Below are 18,981 nucleotides of genomic sequence, written 5' to 3'. Positions count from 1 at the left end.
TTGGGTTGACAATATATAAACTACAAATATATATGTTTGTAGCTTTAAGGAAAAATACTGTAATCTATTATGCTGTGTCCTGGTTGGTTAATTATGCTACAAGTTGCCATAAGAGGGAGCTATAGATCGTGGTTTAATGCTCTTTCTTTTTCTCTTTTGCACTGATGATCTCTCTTTATACTGATACTGACTGGCTACGGACCGATACTGACTAACCCTTTTTATTTTGATATTCTGTTAATATCGAAGGTTATTTGTTGTATTATGGTTTGATATTTGTCTGCTGTAAAAGACATGAAACTGGTAAGAAGATTTTATAACTAGATGTAAGAAGACTTTATATCTGGATATTTCTGGACTGTTAAAAACGTGTATGACAAGGACCGTTTATTGGACTGTGCTATTTCTTCAAGTAAACATTAATCCAACTTGTTCAATTCCGTGTGGCTGTATGTTTCTTCATAACTATTCTCATAAATCTGTTTTCCGTGTGCATATCCTTTTTATACAAGGGTTACTCTCCACATATCCTAATAAAAACTATACTGGACCTAATTCTTACAAGTAGAGAAGAAATGATAGAGCGAGTTGAAGTTGCCAGAACCTTTGGTGAGCATGACCACATCATACTAGAATTCAATATTCCTTAAGAAATATTCCAATACTCCTTATGAAAAATTCCTGTTCAATTTTTTCTATTTTTTTTTTTTAATTTTTAAATTCCTGGTTCCAATGTTAAGTTTTCTTTTTCAACCCTTAAATATCATTTTTAATTTAAATTTCCTTTTTCAATTTTTAAATCTTTTTCCATTTTAAAATTCTTTTTTCAATTTTTCACTTTTTCTTTTCAACTAAACATTTAAAAATACTGTAGTTTACTTATTTCAATTTTTTAGAAATTTTTAAATTTTTAATGATCTAAACAGTAGTGGGGTTGGAATAACTTAACAACTGGTTTTCTGGTTGTTGCACAAAAGAGAGATTACAAGTTAACAATTGTAGCCCACTACCCTACACCCACTGTATGTGTGAAGTCCTCATCACTGACAAAGAGTTGGGAAATGAGCTTTACATTATTAAATTCATTTATTATTCACGTCACAGTAAATAGGCTCAAAGGAACGGGGCTCCATTCTGATGGCCCAAATTTTTCTGTTTGGAGGCTCTTAAAGGGCTGCTTGAATCCTGGAGGGATCAACAAGAGAAAGGGGAAGCTTTGGAGAAGGCAGGAAGAAGGCGATCTCCCAAACGGAAGAGAAGAAACCTCTGAACTCCAGCAGGAACGAAATCGATCTGCAATAGGGGATCCGGAGCCGTGACAACCAGAGAGGAAGAGAAAATAGAAGGCAACACTTCACAGACAGTGAGAAAAATTTTAGTCCAGAAATAGTAGAAGGGTTTTTGCTCCGCCAGATTGGGGAATATACTATATGGCAGCAGCCCTTACATGGATTAAAGATTGGGTAACGTTGAAAAATAAAAGAATATTGACAATTGAAGGACATGAGTTACAAGTAGGGTGGCACGCATTTTTATAGGATGGGAAAAATAAGATGCAGTTATTTCCAAAGACACCAAATAAGAAATGTGTTGCTATTAATTTGGTTATCAACATATGTTAGTTCTAGATAAGATAGTAAGGTATAAGGATATCTTAAACGAGCAAGGGATATTAAAAATGAAACAAGAATTAAAAGAACAAGGAATCGAGGTAGACTGGTGGACATATATGCAAATACAAACAAGATTCAAGAAAGATGTAGAAAGGTAAGGGATTAATAGAGAACTATCACAACTAGATAAGATACTATAAAGTCCAGAGGAGAAATTGATTAAAAAATTACATAATTATTTGTTGGAATATAAGATGGAGAAAGAGACGGTTTAAAGAAACAATGATAGTTTGGGTGAAAAATTTTGGCTACACGATAAAATTGTAGAAATGGGGAAAATGTGGGAAAAGAATTATAAATTGATGATGACAGCAGCATATAGGGAAAATTTATACAAAATGTTCTACAGATGGCACCTACCCCCTGCTAGATTAGCAGAAATGTTTCCAAACAGATCGTTTGCATGTTGGAAATGCAAACAAAAGCAAGGAACGTATTACCATGCATGGTGAACATGCCCTGTAGCAAGAAAATACTAGATAAGGACAAAAAAGTCGATAGAAGAAATATAGACTGCTCAAAAAAATAAAGGCAATACAAAATTAAGACATCCTAGATCTGAATGAATGAAATATTCTTATGAAATACTTTGTTCATTACATAGTTGAATGTGCTGACAACAAAATCACATAAAAATTATCAACGGAAATCAAATTTAGCAACCCGTGGAGGTCTGGATTTGGAGTTACATTCAAAATTAAAGTGGAAAAAAACACTACAGGCTGATCCAACTTTGATGTAATATCCTTAAAAACAAGTCAAAATGAGGCTCAGTAGTGTGTGTGGCCTCTATGTGCCTGTATGACCTCCCTACAATGCCTGGGCATGCTCCTGATGAGGTGGAGGAAGGTCTCCTGAGGGATCTCCTCCCACACCTGGACTAAAGCATCCCCCAACTCCTGGACAGTCTGTGGTGCAACGTGGCGTTGGTAGATAGAGCGAGACATGATGTCCCAGATGTGCTCAATTGGATTCGGGTCTGGGGAATGGGCGGGCCAGTCCATAGCATCAATGCCTTCGTCTTGCAGGAACTGCTGACACACTCCAGCCACATGAGGTCTAGCATTGTCTTGCATTAGGAGGAACCCAGAGCCAACCGCACCAGTATATAGTTTCACAAGGGGTCTGAGGATCTCATCTCGGTACCTAATGGCAGTCAGGCTACCTCTGGCGAGCACATGGAAGGCTGTGTGGCCCCCTAAAGAAATGCCACTCCACACCATTACTGACCCACTGCCAAACCGGTCATGCTGGAGGATGTTGCAGGCAGCAGAACGTTCTCCATGGCGTCTCCAGACTCTGTCACGTCTGTCACATGTGCTCAGTGTGAACCTGCTTTCATCTGTGAATAGCACAGGGCACCAGTGGTGAATTTTCAATTTTGGTGTTCTCTGGCAAATGCCAAACATCCTGCATGGTGTTGGGCTGTAAGGACAACCCCCACCTGTGGACGTCGGGCCCTCATACCACCCTCATGGAGTCTGTTTCTGACCATTTGAGCAGCCACATGTACATCTGTGGCCCGCTGGAGGTCATTTGCAGGGCTCTGGCCATGCTCCTCCTGTCCCTCCTTGCACAAAGGCAGAGGTAGTGGTCCTGATGCTGGGTTGTTGCCCTCCTACAGCCTCTTCCACATCTCCTGATGTACTGGCCTGTCTCCTGGTAGCGCTTCCATGCTCCGGACACTACGCTGACAGACACAGCAAACCTTCTTGCCACAGTTCGCATTGATATGCCATCCTGGATGAGCTGCACTACCTGAGCCACTTGTGTGGGTTGTAGACTCCGTCTCATGCTACCACTAGAGTGAAAGCACCACCAGCATTCAAAAGTGACCAAACCATCAGCCAGAAAGCATAGGAACTGAGAAGTGGTCTGTGGTCACCACCTGCAGAACCACTCCTTTATTGGGGATGTCTTGCTAACTGCCTATGCTTTCCCCTTGTTGTCTATTCCATTTGCACAACAGCATGTGAAATTGATTGTCAATCAGTACTGCTACCTAAGTGGACAGTGATTTCATAGAAATGTGATTGATTTGGAGTTACATTGTGTTGTTTAAATGTTGACTATTTTTTTGAGCAGTGTATAAACAACAAATTGAACTAAGACTGGAGACTTTTCTATTCGGTAGAATAATGGGAAAATATGATAAGAAAACAGAATATCTAATGCTACATTGATTATCAATAGGAAGAATAACTTACAAAATTGGAAAAAATATAGTATGCCACTGGAGGAAAATGTGATAAAAAAGATGCTAGAGTGGATAAGTTGACCATGGAGATAAAAGACAGACAGGAAACCGGATTTTTTTTTGATGAGGAATGCATTGTATGATTGGTTGAATAACAGATACAGAGGTGAATAGAGAAGATGACAATAGGATAAGGCAAAGGCTACAGTGGACGATAGCTTAAGGAATATAGTCAAATGTACAGATAGTTAAGATTTATGTATACCAACACAGAAGCGTTGCAATGAATGGAAATGATGATGTATATCAGAAAAAATGTTTAATAATTTTTAAAAAATAATTATTATTATTAAAGTTAATTACTGCCTATCTCAGAGTTTGAGGCAACTCTGAGCATCTTATCTTGTCTTAATGTTCATAGCAACACTGACAATACCCATTTTTTACATGCCAAATGCTTCTGATAATTCTAACATAATGCATTTTGAAAAATGAGACATTTTCTATTGTACATTTTTTCCCTCATGTTAAGGTAGCAAAACAGAGAGGCTTGTTCCTTTTCTGCATTATCAGTCTGGACAGTGTGGCAAAATAGCAGCCGCTTCCCTAAGTCCACTGCATGACCCAGGGATGAATCTGAGGCCCACTGAAAATGGTGGCTGCTTCCAGGACACAGTCATGAGGCCCAAGGATGCGTGTCCTTCCCTCCCTCCACAACATGAGGATCAGAGATCTTCCAAAGGTAAGGAAGAGGAGGAGGAGGGTATGAGGCCAGGTGGGGTGGCAGTCAGGCCTGAGGACTGTAGGGACCCACCGGGAGTGGAGAAAATCCTGGGGGGGAGCTGAGGGAAGGGGCAGGGATGGGAAACAGAACACAGGGTGTCTTGGAGGGTGGGGAGCACCAGGGATGCCTGTGGCAGGCAAGCCTGGCCCTGGGAATTCGGGGGTTCAAAATCCGGGTGAAACCAACATAGAAGACTGAAACTCCATGTGTGGGAATTACATAATGAACATACAAAAAAGCTCCACCGAAAATTCCTTTTTGATGAATTCCACTACTTCTGGAAAAGGAAATATCCAGAAGTTTCTGCTGATAATCAGAAACTAGTGATTAGCCATTTTCCAATTTCCTTTTCTCTCTGAGAAATGTTTGAGTAAAACGAGTCAGGCCAAAATTCAAACAATCAATTTTTCATCTACACTTTCTTTTTTTAAAAAAAATCTGCCAAACTCATCAAATTTGATATGACACCAAGCTGGCAGGAACAGCCAACACCCCAGGAGATAGGATCAAGATACAAGAGAATCTCAACAAAGTTGGACACTGGGCCCTATTTAACAAAATGAAACTCAGCTGAGGAAAAAAAAACACCAATATTTTACACTTAAGCAAGAAAAACCAAATGTGCAGGTACAGAATAGGCAGAACCTGGCTGTCTCTATGAGAGGGAACATTGAATCCCAGTGGACAATCATTTAAATGTGAGCTAGCAGAGTGTTGCAGTGGCCAAAATAGCCAATGCAATATTAGGCTGTATTAACAGAGGGATACAGTCAAGATCAAGTGAAGTGCTAGTACCAATTTATAATGCTTTGGTAAGGCCACACTTGGAGTACTGCAACCAGTTTTGGTCACCAAGTATTAAAAAGATGTTGAGACTCCATAAAGAGCCTATAGAAGAGCAGCAAGGAGGATTAGGGGGCTGGAGGCTGAAATAAGTAAGAACAGTGGCAGGAACTGGGCATAACTAGTCTAGTGAGGAGGAGAACTAGGGGAGACATGATAGCGGTGTTCCAATAATTGAGGGGTTGCCACAAAGAAGAGGGGGTCAACCTATTCTCCAAAGCACCCAAAGGCAGGACAAATGGATGGAAACTAACGAAGGAGAGAAGCAACCTAGAACTAAGAAGAAATTTCCTGACACCCAGAACAAACCAGTGGGAACTGTTTGCCTTCAGAAGTTGTGGGTGCTCCATCACTGGAGGCTTTGAAACAGAGACTGGACAGCCATTTCTCTGAAATGATGTTGGGTCTCGTGCTCGATCGGGGGGTTGGAATAGATGACCTCCAGGGATCCTTCCAACGACGTTCCTCTGCAACACTCCTCTAGTGATGGAGAAACAGCCTGAACTTAAAAGATGTTTTTAAAATCTTCTCACCAGAAGGAAAACTGTAGCCACCGGTGGGCTTAAATTTGGGGAGGGAAGGAACCTGCAGCAGCAGCAGCCGACCTGCTTCAGCCCAGTTGCTTCTCTGCTTCCAGGCCGTGGAGGGAACCGAACAGCCCGACTTGCTCCCGGACTCTCCTCCCACCTGCAGCTTCCATCGATCCTGGGAAGAGCAAGAAAGCCGCTCTGCACACCTCCTTCCTCCCATGGGTCATCCAGAAAAGGAAGTTCCTCTGCGCTCTCTTCCCATCCTTTCTAGCAAAACAGTACTTGATGGTTTTAACTCTTTAAACTCAACCACAGAGCACACCTACTGAATTGTCAGCTTTGTAGGCACAGATTTTGTCCTCTTGACTTCCATCACCGAATAGGAAACACTTGTCCCGTCTCTATCTAAGGCGTCTGCAAGATGTTTTCACGGATTAAATGCTATCAAGATGTTTTGACTTCTTAGCAACCAACCGTTGCAACTGAGCCAAGTGAAATAGTGAAATGTGATGCTACCTAACCTTAAAAAGATTAGCTATGTGCTCAGCCCTAAAAGAATAAGAATAAGCTTTCTTGGGGGTGTCTCTCCTTGGAGATCAAAGCCTCTCTACCGCCTAAATCTCTATGACTTATTTAATGTGGCTCCCAAGCCACATTAGGACATGGCAAAACCACCAGGAGAAGCTCCAGGGGAACCAGCTTCACTCCTGCTGGTCAGGGCTGCCTCCAAGAGCTCCTAGCATGAAGTTTGATTCCTGAAAGAGGAAATTGTATGACAACTGCCAAATGTTAAATGCCACTTGTAAATTCTGTAAATTTACTTGCAGGGAAATCTCCATTAAGTCATAGAAGAAATTATACAGCAGGGCCTAGAAAATGGAGACTAGGAAAGGGGACAATTGGCAATATATGGTAGAAGAAATATTTGGAATGAAATGGAACAGGGGAAATTAATATGGATAAGAAAAAAGGATTCACAAGAGAATTTTTTGAAAATCTATAGCCAGGAAAAGATAGAAATGGGAAAAATAAATGAATATTTGAAAGGAGAAATGCCACCGCCATTATTGGAAGAAAAAAAGAGAATTTTTAAACAAGGAAATAACACTAATTGAATTAAAGGAAACAGAAGACAAAAAAACAATAAAACCCCAGGTCCAGACGGCCTACCAGGAGAGCTCTATAAAAATATAGGAGAATCAGTAGAAACATTATTCCTGGAAGTTTGTAATGAGGTATTGATAAAAGCAAAGCTACCAGACTCATGGAAGGAAGCTTATATTGCATTGATTCAAAAGAGGTGCAGATACTAAGAAAATTAAAAATTATAGACCGATATCCCTTCTAAATGCTGAATACAAAACGGCACGTATATCCCTTCTAAATGCTGAGTACAAAATGGAGTATAATGGCAGGTAGATTGAAGAAAATATTAAATGATAGAATACACCCTGACCAAAATGGATTTCTCACGACACGATAAATTAGGAATAACACAAGAACAATGATTAATATATTAGATATTACGGAACACATCCAGGAAGTCAAGTGGCTCTTGTCTTCCTGGATGCACAAAAAGCATTTGATAATGTAAACTGGGAGTTTATGATTCCACAGATTAAATTTATGAAATTTGGAGAAAGATTTGAGAATATGATAGAAACAACTTACTACACTCAAAAGGCAAGCGTATTAATAAATGGGGAAATGACAAAATCACTTGAAATAATGAAAGGAGTTAGACAGGGATGTCCATTGTCACCTGTGCTTTTCATCCTGTTAAAGGTTAGAATAGGGATAGAAATAAGAGAGGGGGAATATTAGTATAGACATTTTTATACAATAAGACAAAAGTAATAAGGGAAGATCAGAAATTGAATGATGGTATTATATATGTTTAAATAATATTGTGATTGGCATTGGAATAATATATTGAAACATTGAATAATTAAATAATGAAAGTCTATAATTTAATTGTCAGCTTTGGAAACCATATTAGAACCAGAAGCTTCCACACTGCCACATTCTTGAGCCTGTATACTGTATCACGGTAGGTAGGTAAGCTGTCCGGGGACATTAACCCTGTAAATTCAGCATGCTACCCAGGAAGTGCTTTGTATGCCATCTTGAATTCCTGAATGAAAAGAGAATAAATAAAATACAGGTAGTCCTCAACTAACAACAGTTTATTTAGTGACTTTTAAAAATTACAACAGCACTGGAAAAAGTGATTTATGATCATTTTTCACACATGACCATTATAGCATCCCCATGGTCATGTGATTTACATTCAGATGCTTGATAGCTGACTCACATTTATGACAGCTGCTGTGTCTTGGAGTCACATGATCCCTTTTCTGATCTGATGAGCAAAGTCAATGGGGAATCTGGATTCACTTAACAACCGTGTTACTAATTGAACAACTGCAGTGATTCACTTAACAAATGTGGCAAGAAATATCGTAAAATGGGGCAAAACTTCACCAATTTCTCACTTAGCAATGAAAATTTTGAGCTCAATTGCAGTCGGAAGTTGAAAATTACCTATATATGTTGTGATCCTTATATTTCAGCTTCCTCCATACAACAGAGCTTAGATTCAATAGCTGAAAGGCCACTATCACTATCTAAACCTTACGAGATCAGCATTAAAAATGGCAGTATAGGGTTCGGGTTCCTGTAATAAATTTAGCCTGGTAATCAGTCAGCCATGTGCTTTGATGGGAAATTTTATTATTCCCTTTTGCTTTCTTTTAAAAATGTATTTTAGAAATATTTATTCTACTATACATTGACAATTGTCCTCTCTTTCTTAGCTCCAATTTTCTAGGCCCTGATGCACATTAACTTTATCTGTGACCTAATGGAGACTTCCCTGCAAGTAAATTTACAGAATTTACACATTTAACATTTAGCAGTTGTTATACAATTTCCTCCTTCAGGAATCAAGCTTCATGCTGGGTGCTCTTGGAGGCAGCCCTGGCCAGCAGGAGTGAAGCTGGTTCCCCCGGAGCATCTCTCCTGATGCTGTTGCCATGTTCTAAATCCTTGGGAGCCATATTAAATATGTCATAAAGATTTAGGGGGTAGAGAGGCTTTGATCTCCACTGGCTAGGAGAGGAAAAGAAAACAAGTAGTAAAACATATAAATATATTTTGGATTATAAATTAAAAGAAGAAATAGTCACAGAATCTATGATAATTTGGGCTAAAAACGTGGGTCATAGTATTGAATTAGATAAGTGGGAACACTTCTGGCAAACAAATTACAAATTAACCATGTCAGTCTCGTATAAAGAAAACTTATACAAAATGGTTCATCGCTGGCACCTACCTCCTACAAGACTGGCTAAGATGTTCCCCAACCTACCACCCAACTGTTGGAAATGTAACTATGTACAAGGAACATATTTTCACATGTGGTGGACTTGCCCGGGTGCTCAGAAGTTTTGGAGGAATATTAGAAATTGGATTTTAAATATAACCAAACAAAATTTAAAACTTGAACCTGAAACCTTTCTGCGAAGTATGATAGATTGAAACATGGATAAAAAATATCAATATTTAATTTTGCACATTATAACTTTGGCCAGAATAACCTATGCACAAAACTGGAAACTGTCTTTCATTCCTTCAGAGGATATGGCAATTTAAAAAAATACATGAATGTGCTGAGATGGATAGCCTAACCAAATTGTTAAAAAATAAACAAGATAGTGACTATTATAAAATATGCAACATTTGGTATGATTGGTTAAAGAAAAGGTAATATTTGATATTTGCATAAGTTATGGAAATGACAGAAGATGTGCATTTAATTATAAACTATATAGAGAAATTAAAACACTAAAAGGACAAAGGAGTTATTGTAACAAGGCAGATCACGTCAATGTTGAAGATAAAAAAAAAATTAACCATTGCTCAATATACGCTGTAAAATGTATATATGTATATGTATATGTATGTATGTATGTGTGTGTGTGTGTATATATATATATATATATATTTGTTTCTGAGGTTCATGTATTTATATGTGGATCTTTGGTTGTTCGGGTTTTCTCCGCGTAAGATTCAAGTATCTAGGCAACGTTTCGATGAAGTCTCATTCATCATCTTCAGGCTTCTGTCTCCGGCTCTGTGCTTTTCAGAGTAATGTGAGATTGCAGCTGCTTCCTCCTTTTAACTGCCAGTGGGGTGGGACTTGATTGGGTGGGGGCTTGGCTGTGTTCTGATTGGGTGGGGTGTGTTCTCATTGGTAGGGGTTTGGTTGTGTTCTGATTGGTTGGGGGTTAGCCGTGTTCTGATTGGTTGGAGGCGTGTTCTGTTCAGGTGGGGGCTTGGCTGTGCTCCGGTTAGTCTTAGTTGCTGGGGATTTGAGCTGGTGAGTTGTGATCTTGCTGTTTGGCTTCTAGTTCGTGGTCCTGTTGCATCTTCATAGTGGGTGTCGGTTTGCTTCATGTATGGCTCGGAGGGGTTTGAAGTGGGTAGTGATGCAGCTGTAGTGCAGCTTCTGGTCCATGGTCGTGTCTCATCTTCTGAGTGGGTGAGAGTCTGTTTTCTACATGGAAGTGTGGTGGTGGCATCTTGTGTGGCTCTCATGGGTGTGGGTCTGGTGTCCTTCTTCATGTTAGGTACTCGTCTGTTCATGAGGGCGGGTTTCCAAATGGCTGGAAGGCGGAAGTGTCATCTCGTTTGTTCATGCTGTGTGGGCGTTTTCTATCTCTATGGCTTCTCTGATTATTCTGCTGTTGAAGTGTTCGGTTTTGGCGATAGTTCTGGTGTTTTTAAAATCAATTTCATGTCCTGTGGCTTTGAGGTGTTGGACCAGGGAAGAGGTCGTTTCTTCTTTTTGATTGAGTTCTTATGTTCTTCAATGCGTGCATTTATTCTTCTGTTAGTTTGTCCAATGTATGTGGTAGGGCAGGCAGTGCAGGGGATTTCGTATACTCCTTGGTTTTCTAATTCGATTTTGTCTTTGGGGTTTCTTAGGATGGTGGATATTTTTCTGTTTGTGCAGAATGCTGTTTTGATGTTGTGTTTTTGGAGGATCTTGCTGATTTTGTCTGTAGTGCCTTTTATATATGGGAGGAGGGCTTTGCCGTTTTCTTGTTCTCTGTCTTGGATTTTGGTTGGGGTTTCTTTTTGGATTAGGTGGGTAATCTTCTTTCTTTGGAATCCATTGGCTGTAAGTACGTTGGTGAGAGTGTGTAGTTCGGTTTTTGGTGTTGTTCATCGGCTAAGCATTTTGTTCTGGAGATGAGTGTCTTGGCTACTGGAATTGATCTGTGCTGGGTGGTGGTGTGAGAGTGCATGTAGATAGCGGTTAGTGTGTGTTTTCTTCTGGTAGATGGTGTGTCCTAGGGAGCCATTGGATCTTTTGTATACCAAGACATCTAGGAAGGGAAGTTGGTTGTTGGCTTCTGTTTCCATGGTGAATTGTATTTTGGGGTGTAGGCTGTTGAGGTGTGTGAGGAAGTTGTTCAGTTTTTCTTTCCCATGTGGCCAGATTATGAAGGTGTCATCTACGTATCTGAGCCAGAGTTTGGGTTTGTGGTCGTATTTTTCTAGAGCTTGTGTTTCAAAGTGTTCCATGTAGAGGTTAGCGATGACAGGTGAGAGGGGTGATCCCATGGGTGCTCCTTCTATTTGTTTGTATTTTTGTCCATTGTAGGTGAAGTATGTATTGGATAGGCAGTGGTTGGTTAGATCTAGGATGTGCTTGGGGGGTTGTATTTGTTTTGGATGGCTGTCAAGGCTTCTTTTATTGGCACTTGGGTGAAGAGGGATATGACATCGAAGCTTACTAGTAGGTCGCTGGGTTGTAAGTTTTGTTTCTTTATGATCTCGATGAACTGGAATGAGTTTCTTACGTGTGAGTTGATGGATTCTGCATAAGGTTGTAGTTGTTTAGCGAGAAATTTGGCTAGGTTTTGTAGAGGTGAGCCTATGGAGCTGACTATTGGTCTGAGTGGGGTTCCTTCTTTGTGTATTTTGGGGAGACCATAAAGCTTGGGGCATCTGGATGATTTTTCTCTGGGTATGATTCGTTGCTGGATTTCTTCACTGATGGGGAGGCTTTTATTTTGGATTTGGTAGTTTTTTCTAGGTAGGTGGTGGGGTCTGTCTTTAGGGGTTTGTATGTGGGGTCTTGGAGTAGGTTGGTTAGCTTGGTTTGGTAGTCAGATGTGTTCATAACCACTGTCGCATTGCCCTTGTCTGCTGGTAGGATTATTATGCTGGTGTCTTCTTTCAGGTTAAGTAGTGCAGTTTGTTCTTCTTTGGATAAGTTGCTTTTGGGTGGTTTGCTAGTGCAGAGGATGTTGGTGATTTCGAGTCTGATTTTGTTAGCATCATCAGGGTTGGTTTTGGTCAGGCTGGTTTCAACTCCACATATGATGGTTTCTGTGGGGATGTGTTTGGGAGCGACAGCAAAGTTGAATCCTTTTGAAAGGACCTTGGTTTCAGCTTCAGTGAGGATCTTGTCTGAGATGTTGTGCAATGTTTGTTTCATGTGTGGCTGTGGGGGAGGGGAGTTGGTTTCTGGCATTGTTGTAGTTTCCTGAGTTTGTTGGTGTGAGTATCTGTCTTGAGGGTGGTCTGTGTTTCGGCTCTCCAGACAGCAAGTTGTTTGGATTTGTCCCAAAGTAGAGGGTGAATCTTGTTGCTGAGTCTGAGGTGGAGTGTGAGGAGATCTTTGTTGATTTGGTCTAGGAGAAACCTTTTCGTGTGAAGTTCATTTCTAATTAGGGCCAGTTCTGTTCTTTTAAGGATGCGTTTGGTGGCTGCTGTGTTGGTGTGGAATTTCAATTGGAAGCTTGTGGGAATTAAATTTTGATCTCGGCAGTTGCATAGGAATGCAAGGTCACATAAAATGGAGGCTCTTTGGACTTCAAGTTTTTCATAAGTCCTGGTCAGATGGTGGGTTTCCTCCCGTAGAGGTGCAATATTTGTTTTCTGAGGTTCTCGGGTATTTATATGTGGATCTTTGGTTGTTCGGGTTTTCTCCCGCGTAAGATTCAAGTATCTAGGCAACGTTTCGATGAAGTCTCATTCATCATCTTCAGGCTTCTGTCTCCGGCTCTGTGCTTTTCAGAGTAATGTGAGATTGCAGCTGCTTCCTCCTTTTAACTGCCAGTGGGGTGGGACTTGATTGGGTGGGGGCTTGGCTGTGTTCTGATTGGGTGGGGGTGTGTTCTCATTGGTAGGGGGTTTGGTTGTGTTCTGATTGGTTGGGGGTTAGCCGTGTTCTGATTGGTTGGAGGCGTGTTCTGTTCAGGTGGGGGCTTGGCTGTGTCTCGGTTAGTCTTAGTTGCTGGGGATTTGAGCTGGTGAGTTGTGATCTTGCTGTTTGGCTTCTAGTTCGTGGTCCTGTTGCATCTTCATAGTGGGTGTCGGTTTGCTTCATGTATGGCTCGGAGGGGTTTGAAGTGGGTAGTGATGCAGCTGTAGTGCAGCTTCTGGTCCATGGTCGTGTCTCATCTTCTGAGTGGGTGAGAGTCTGTTTTCTACATGGAAGTGTGGTGGTGGCATCTTGTGTGGCTCTCATGGGTGTGGGTCTGGTGTCCTTCTTCATGTTAGGTACTGCGTCTGTTCATGAGGGCGGGTTTCCAAATGGCTGGAAGGCGGGAAGTGTCATCTCGTTTGTTCATGCTGTGTGGGCGTTTTCTATCTCTATGGCTTCTCTGATTATTCTGCTGTTGAAGTGTTCGGTTTTGGCGATAGTTCTGGTGTTTTTAAAATCAATTTCATGTCCTGTGGCTTTGAGGTGTTGGACCAGGAAGAGGTCGTTTCTTCTTTTTTGATTGAGTTCTTATGTTCTTCAATGCGTGCATTTATTCTTCTGTTAGTTTGTCCAATGTATGTGGTAGGGCAGGCAGTGCAGGGGATTTCGTATACTCCTTGGTTTTCTAATTCGATTTTGTCTTTGGGGTTTCTTAGGATGGTGGATATTTTTCTGTTTGTGCAGAATGCTGTTTTGATGTTGTGTTTTTGGAGGATCTTGCTGATTTTGTCTGTAGTGCCTTTTATATATGGGAGGAGGGCTTTGCCGTTTTCTTGTTCTCTGTCTTGGATTTTGGTTGGGGTTTCTTTTTGGATTAGGTGGGTAATCTTCTTTCTTTGGAATCCATTGGCTGTAAGTACGTTGGTGAGAGTGTGTAGTTCGGTTTTTGGTGTTGTTCATCGGCTAAGCATTTTGTTCTGGAGATGAGTGTCTTGGCTACGGAATTGATCTGTGCTGGGTGGTGGTGTGAGAGTGCATGTAGATAGCGGTTAGTGTGTGTTTTCTTCTGGTAGATGGTGTGTCCTAGGGAGCCATTGGATCTTTTGTATACCAAGACATCTAGGAAGGAAGTTGGTTGTTGGCTTCTGTTTCCATGGTGAATTGTATTTTGGGGTGTAGGCTGTTGAGGTGTGTGAGGAAGTTGTTCAGTTTTTCTTTCCCATGTGGCCAGATTATGAAGGTGTCATCTACGTATCTGAGCCAGAGTTTGGGTTTGTGGTCGTATTTTCTAGAGCTTGTGTTTCAAAGTGTTCCATGTAGAGGTTAGCGATGACAGGTGAGAGGGTGATCCCATGGGTGCTCCTTCTATTTGTTTGTATTTTTGTCCATTGTAGGTGAAGTATGTATTGGATAGGCAGTGGTTGGTTAGATCTAGGATGTGCTTGGGGGTTGTATTTGTTTTGGATGGCTGTCAAGGCTTCTTTTATTGGCACTTGGGTGAAGAGGGATATGACATCGAAGCTTACTAGTAGGTCGCTGGGTTGTAAGTTTTGTTTCTTTATGATCTCGATGAACTGGAATGAGTTTCTTACGTGTGAGTTGATGGATTCTGCATAAGGTTGTAGTTGTTTAGCGAGAAATTTGGCTAGGTTTTGTAGAGGTGAGCCTATGGAGCTGACTATTGGTCTGAGTGGGGTTCCTTCTTTGTGTATTTTGGGGAGACCATAAAGCTTGGGGCATCTGGATGATTTTTCTCTGGGTATGATTCGTTGCTGGATTTCTTCACTGATGGGGGAGGCTTTTATTTTGGATTTGGTAGTTTTTTCTAGGTAGGTGGTGGGGTCTGTCTTTAGGGGTTTGTATGTGGGGTCTTGGAGTAGGTTGGTTAGCTTGGTTTGGTAGTCAGATGTGTTCATAACCACTGTCGCATTGCCCTTGTCTGCTGGTAGGATTATTATGCTGGTGTCTTCTTTCAGGTTAAGTAGTGCAGTTTGTTCTTCTTTGGATAAGTTGCTTTTGGGTGGTTTGCTAGTGCAGAGGATGTTGGTGATTTTGAGTCTGATTTTGTTAGCATCATCAGGGTTGGTTTTGGTCAGGCTGGTTTCAACTCCACATATGATGGTTTCTGTGGGGATGTGTTTGGGAGCGACAGCAAAGTTGAATCCTTTTGAAAGGACCTTGGTTTCAGCTTCAGTGAGGATCTTGTCTGAGATGTTGTGCAATGTTTGTTTCATGTGTGGCTGTGGGGAGGGGAGGAGTTGGTTTCTGGCATTGTTGTAGTTTCCTGAGTTTGTTGGTGTGAGTATCTGTCTTGAGGGTGGTCTGTGTTTCGCTCTCCAGACAGCAAGTTGTTTGGATTTGTCCCAAAGTAGAGGGTGAATCTTGTTGCTGAGTCTGAGGTGGAGTGTGAGGAGATCTTTGTTGATTTGGTCTAGGAGAAACCTTTTCGTGTGAAGTTCATTTCTAATTAGGGCCAGTTCTGTTCTTTTAAGGATGCGTTTGGTGGCTGCTGTGTTGGTGTGGAATTTCAATTGGAAGCTTGTGGGAATTAAATTTTGATCTCGGCAGTTGCATAGGAATGCAAGGTCACATAAACGGAGGCTCTTTGGACTTCAAGTTTTTCATAAGTCCTGGTCAGATGGTGGGTTTCCTCCCGTAGAGGTGCAATATTTGTTTTCTGAGGTTCTCGGTATTTATATGTGGATCTTTGGTTGTTCGGTTTTCTCCCGCGTAAGATTCAAGTATCTAGGCAACGTTTCGATGAAGTCTCATTCATCATCTTCAGGCTTCTGTCTCCGGCTCTGTGCTTTTCAGAGTAATGTGAGATTGCAGCTGCTTCCTCCTTTTAACTGCCAGTGGGGTGGGACTTGATTGGGTGGGGCTTGGCTGTGTTCTGATTGGGTGGGGTGTGTTCTCATTGGTAGGGGTTTGGTTGTGTTCTGATTGGTTGGGGGTTAGCCGTGTTCTGATTGGTTGGAGGCGTGTTCTGTTCAGGTGGGGCTTGGCTGTGCTCCGGTTAGTCTTAGTTGCTGGGGGATTTGAGCTGGTGAGTTGTGATCTTGCTGTTTGGCTTCTAGTTCGTGGTCCTGTTGCATCTTCATAGTGGGTGTCGGTTTGCTTCATGTATGGCTCGGAGGGGTTTGAAGTGGGTAGTGATGCAGCTGTAGTGCAGCTTCTGGTCCATGGTCGTGTCTCATCTTCTGAGTGGGTGAGAGTCTGTTTTCTACATGGAAGTGTGGTGGTGGCATCTTGTGTGGCTCTCATGGGTGTGGGTCTGGTGTCCTTCTTCATGTTAGGTACTGCCTGTTCATGAGGGCGGGTTTCCAAATGGCTGGAAGGCGGGAAGTGTCATCTCGCTTTGTTCATGCTGTGTGGGCGTTTTTCTATCTCTATGGCTTCTCTGATTATTCTGCTGTTGAAGTGTTCGGTTTTGGCGATAGTTCTGGTGTTTTTAAAATCAATTTCATGTCCTGTGGCTTTGAGGTGTTGGACCAGGGAAGAGGTCGTTTCTTCTTTTTGATTGAGTTCTTATGTTCTTCAATGCGTGCATTTATTCTTCTGTTAGTTTGTCCAATGTATGTGGTAGGGCAGGCAGTGCAGGGGATTTCGTATACTCCTTGGTTTTCTAATTCGATTTTGTCTTTGGGGTTTCTTAGGATGGTGGATATTTTTCTGTTTGTGCAGAATGCTGTTTTGATGTTGTGTTTTTGGAGGATCTTGCTGATTTTGTCTGTAGTGCCTTTTATATATGGGAGGAGGGCTTTGCCGTTTTCTTGTTCTCTGTCTTGGATTTTGGTTGGGGTTTCTTTTTGGATTAGGTGGGTAATCTTCTTTCTTTGGAATCCATTGGCTGTAAGTACGCTGGTGAGAGTGTGTAGTTCGGTTTTTTGGTGTTGTTCATCGGCTAAGCATTTTGTTCTGGAGATGAGTGTCTTGGCTACGGAATTGATCTGTGCTGGGTGGTGGTGTGAGAGTGCATGTAGATAGCGGTTAGTGTGTGTTTTCTTCTGGTAGATGGTGTGTCCTAGGGAGCCATTGGATCTTTTGTATACCAAGACATCTAGGAAGGAAGTTGGTTGTTGGCTTCTGTTTCCATGGTGAATTGTATTTTGGGGTGTAGGCTGTTGAGGTGTGTGAGGAAGTTGTTCAGTTTTTCTTTCCCATGTGGCCAGATTATGAAGGTGTCATCTACGTATCTGAGCCAGAGTTTGGGTTTGTGGTCGTATTTTTCTAGAGCTTGTGTTTCAAAGTGTTCCATGTAGAGGTTAGCGATGACAGGTGAGAGGGGTGATCCCATGGGTGCTCCTTCTATTTGTTTGTATTTTTGTCCATTGTAGGTGAAGTATGTATTGGATAGGCAGTGGTTGGTTAGATCTAGGATGTGCTTGGGGGTTGTATTTGTTTTGGATGGCTGTCAAGGCTTCTTTTATTGGCACTTGGGTGAAGAGGGATATGACATCGAAGCTTACTAGTAGGTCGCTGGGTTGTAAGTTTTGTTTCTTTATGATCTCGATGAACTGGAATGAGTTTCTTACGTGTGAGTTGATGGATTCTGCATAAGGTTGTAGTTGTTTAGCGAGAAATTTGGCTAGGTTTTGTAGAGGTGAGCCTATGGAGCTGACTATTGGTCTGAGTGGGGTTCCTTCTTTGTGTATTTTGGGGAGACCATAAAGCTTGGGGCATCTGGATGATTTTTCTCTGGGTATGATTCGTTGCTGGATTTCTTCACTGATGGGGAGGCTTTATTTTGGATTTGGTAGTTTTTTCTAGGTAGGTGGTGGGGTCTGTCTTTAGGGGTTTGTATGTGGGGTCTTGGAGTAGGTTGGTTAGCTTGGTTTGGTAGTCAGATGTGTTCATAACCACTGTCGCATTGCCCTTGTCTGCTGGTAGGATTATTATGCTGGTGTCTTCTTTCAGGTTAAGTAGTGCAGTTTGTTCTTCTTTGGATAAGTTGCTTTTGGGTGGTTTGCTAGTGCAGAGGATGTTGGTGATTTCGAGTCTGATTTTGTTAGCATCATCAGGGTTGGTTTTGGTCAGGCTGGTTTCAACTCCACATATGATGGTTTCTGTGGGGATGTGTTTGGGAGCGACAGCAAAGTTGAATCCTTTTGAAAGGACCTTGGTTTCAGCTTCAGTGAGGATCTTGTCTGAGATGTTGTGCAATGTTTGTTTCATGTGTGGCTGTGGGGAGGGGGAGTTGGTTTCTGGCATTGTTGTAGTTTCCTGAGTTTGTTGGTGTGAGTATCTGTCTTGAGGGTGGTCTGTGTTTCGGCTCTCCAGACAGCAAGTTGTTTGGATTTGTCCCAAAGTAGAGGGTGAATCTTGTTGCTGAGTCTGAGGTGGAGTGTGAGGAGATCTTTGTTGATTTGGTCTAGGAGAAACCTTTTCGTGTGAAGTTCATTTCTAATTAGGGCCAGTTCTGTTCTTTTAAGGATGCGTTTGGTGGCTGCTGTGTTGGTGTGGAATTTCAATTGGAAGCTTGTGGGAATTAAATTTTGATCTCGGCTAACCCCCCAACCAATTCAGAACACGGCTAACCCCCCAACCAATCAGAACACAACCAAACCCCCTACCAATGAGAACACACCCCCACCCAATCAGAACACAGCCAAGCCCCCACCCAATCAAGTCCCACCCCCACTGGCAGTTAAAAGGAGGAAGCAGCTGCAATCTCACATTACTCTGAAAAGCACAGAGCCGGAGACAGAAGCCTGAAGATGATGAATGAGACT

At 41.8% G+C, this 18,981-nt stretch overlaps 5 protein-coding genes across 7 annotated transcripts in view; 4 read left to right on the top strand and 1 right to left on the bottom strand.

Annotated features, from left to right (window-relative positions):
* Nucleotides 1-6,268, bottom strand: part of LOC113455031 (uncharacterized) — a 58,825-nt gene extending 52,557 nt beyond the window's left edge. Inside the window, 1 exon segment of the mRNA XM_087922956.1 lies at nucleotides 6,031-6,268. The gene's annotated coding sequence lies outside the window, so the exon portion shown is untranslated.
* LOC113454221 (uncharacterized) overlaps nucleotides 1-18,981 on the top strand; it is a 221,445-nt gene that overhangs the window by 131,093 nt on the left and 71,371 nt on the right. The window lies entirely within an intron of this gene.
* The window catches only part of LOC148126535 (uncharacterized), a 226,764-nt gene that overhangs the window by 144,961 nt on the left and 62,822 nt on the right, over nucleotides 1-18,981 (top strand). The gene's annotated exons all lie outside the window — the stretch shown is intronic.
* The window catches only part of LOC148126536 (uncharacterized), a 296,703-nt gene that overhangs the window by 230,166 nt on the left and 47,556 nt on the right, over nucleotides 1-18,981 (top strand). The gene's annotated exons all lie outside the window — the stretch shown is intronic.
* The window catches only part of LOC113452335 (uncharacterized), a 268,593-nt gene that overhangs the window by 230,182 nt on the left and 19,430 nt on the right, over nucleotides 1-18,981 (top strand). The gene's annotated exons all lie outside the window — the stretch shown is intronic.

The sequence above is a fragment of the Pseudonaja textilis genome, chromosome 2, assembly GCF_049901715.1.
Source record: "Pseudonaja textilis isolate UNSWEBS1 chromosome 2, rPseTex1.2, whole genome shotgun sequence".
NCBI classification, from domain to species: domain Eukaryota; kingdom Metazoa; phylum Chordata; class Lepidosauria; order Squamata; family Elapidae; genus Pseudonaja; species Pseudonaja textilis.
The sequence above is the reverse complement of the archived record's forward strand: the minus strand, read 5'-3'. Positions and strand labels throughout refer to the sequence as shown.